General features: G+C 55.0%; 1 protein-coding gene across 1 annotated transcript in view; it reads left to right on the top strand.

The window, feature by feature from the left end:
* Positions 1 to 2050: 2050 nt before the first annotated feature.
* Positions 2051 to 2500, top strand: part of LOC113802333 (uro-adherence factor A) — a gene marked incomplete at its 3' end in the record, with an annotated part of 49305 nt that continues 48855 nt past the window's right edge. Inside the window, 1 exon segment of the mRNA XM_070137444.1 lies at positions 2051 to 2500. This exon segment is cut by the window's right edge and continues 352 nt beyond it.

Genomic DNA, 2500 nt, shown 5'->3' with positions numbered 1-2500 from the left:
CTGCCGCCACTCCTTCCGTGACGGTAAAATTCCTAGCAGCCCAGGTCACCGCTCTGTCCGAGGCTGTGCGAAGACTTTTTACAAGGGAGAGTTCACACACTTGGCCTTGTTCCCGTACCCCTTCGCCGCCACGCAGTGACCGGAACTTCGAGCGCTCTCCAACGTCAGGACGTCAGTTGCGCCCCTACACGCCTTCGTCACTGTGCAGAGACTGGAGGCTACCGCCGAAACCGAGCGCGCCTGCCGGCCGCGAACCTCGAAGGCGTCTGCTATATCCCCGGGATGCAACCTCCTCCCGGCGCTTCCTCGTCGACACAGGGGCCAAGGTCAGCCTTCTCCCGGCCTCCCACAAGGATAAGCGCTCTCCCTCTTTTTGGACATTACAAGCTGCCAACACGACGCCCATCAACGTCTACGGCGAATGCTAGAAGACCCTCGTGCTGAAAGGGAAGCCCAACCAGTGGTTCCCTTGGATCTTCCTCGTCGCCGATGTCCCCCAACCCATCATCGGCGCCGTCTTCATATCGCACTACGGCTTCACGGGTGACCTCCAAGGTAAGGCCCCCATGCCGCCCCAACACTGGTAAATGCACCCTTCATATATACCGTTCTCCCCAGGACCTCCACCTTCAAGGACATCCTCCGAGAGTTCCCAGCTTTAACCAAGCCAATTAACCAGGCCACCCAACCACGCCACGAGGTCCGGCATCACATTGTGACTCACGGTCCTCCTGCCCACTCTCGCTGCCGCCTGCTCGCCCCTGACAGATGTCGCAGCACCAGGGCAGAGTTCAACCACATGATGCAGTTGGGGATCATCCGACCTTCTAGCAGCTAGTGGGCAGCCCCTCTGCATCTGGTGAAGAAGGACGGCGACTGGCGCCCGTGTGGTGATTACCGGCACCTCAACACGATCACCGCCCCCGATAGATACCTCGTGCTGCACCTGCACTCCTTCTCCCACGAACTGTCTGGCTGTACGGTCTTTTCGAGGATTGACCTTGTGTGGACGTACCACCAGATTCCGACCGCCGAAGAAGACATCCCCAAGACGGCCGTCATCACACATTTCAGCCTCTTTGAATTCCTCAAGATGCCCTTTCGTCTCCGGAATGCCACTCAGACCAAACGATGTGACTCGCGGCCTTGAGGGCGTCTTCGCCTACATCGACGACATCCTCATCGCCAGCACCTCGGAAGCAGACCATGCCCGCCATCTCTGTGCCCTCTTCGGCAGACTGCAAGGAGCGGGCGTCGTTATCAACCCGGGAGAATGCCAGTCCGGTGTCGCTTCCCTCTCTTTCCTCTGTCACCGTCACCCCCTAAGGCATCACCCCAGTGCAGGAGAAGGTCACTGCTATAAGGAAGTTCCCTAGGCCAGCAACTGAAAAAACAACTGCGGAAATTCCTGGGCATGTTCGACTTCTACAGAAGGTTCGTCCCCAGGTGTGCCCAGCTCCTCAAAGAGGTGGGTGACTGTCACCTCATTGAGGGTGAATATCTTCTGGAGAGCCACCTCACAAGAGATGGGCTCTCCAGAATCGTTAATTTGATCTGATGACCCATGACTCAAGTCATAGCGAGGGTGAATGATGATGGGAATAGGGATAGGAAGTTAGCAGAGCTAATCAATGACTGGATGGTGAAAAGGAGGAAAATGGTCTCAAAAAAGAAAGCACACAAGGTACCTATCAGTCTCGGTGTGTTAGGGCCGGCTGGGGCTTAAACCCTGCTGGACGGGCTAGAGCCCTTATGTATCCGGCCAAACACCTTGCAGTGAAACCGCCAGGTAACAAGTGCGTCGTGATTTTGATTGCAAGCACTCTGGCCTGTAATCAAAATCACTAGCTCAAAGCAAGTGTTGTGCGCTACACCCCAAGGTAGTGCACCAAGGGCCACGTGTCTGGTCCGTCGTGGGGAGTGGTGTCAACAATGTCTTTAGCAATCTCAACCCACGAAAATAACCGACGCAAAAACCTTAGACCTAGAAGTCCAGGTATACCCTGTGGACTCGGCCCGGGCGCCGGAGCTTAAGAAGGGGTGAGCTGTGCCAGCTACCCGGGAATGAGGGGAGCCTGCGCTCCAATAAGCGAGCCGTGAGGTGTCCGGTGTCAACCAATCAGGTCTCAGTATGCGTCTTTGAGAAGCTGCTGATGGTGAGGGCGAGAGGACAGGCTGTGGACCTGGACCCAATCTGAGGGAAGTATGACGTGCTGCAGGTTACGGGGGTCGGCTACAGTTGAATTGCACAAGTATGCGGCCAAATTTCTGTCAAAATCAAATTTGCCTCCAGATGACCATCAAGGACCTTTTTGATGATTAAAAGATTCAGAAGTGGTTGATTTTCACGTATGTAATGCTCAAGAACCTTCCTTTCCCTGTAGGGATTTCAAAAGGAGGGTTCTATTGTTCAGAGTTGAGTTGGCTAAGACCGGTTGTGGATCGTCCCATCTGGTGGAGTAGGGTTAACTATGTAGACAATTATACTGGGTTTCGGACT

The sequence above is a fragment of the Penaeus vannamei genome, chromosome 23, assembly GCF_042767895.1.
Source record: "Penaeus vannamei isolate JL-2024 chromosome 23, ASM4276789v1, whole genome shotgun sequence".
NCBI lineage: Eukaryota > Metazoa > Arthropoda > Malacostraca > Decapoda > Penaeidae > Penaeus > Penaeus vannamei.
The sequence above is the reverse complement of the archived record's forward strand: the minus strand, read 5'-3'. Positions and strand labels throughout refer to the sequence as shown.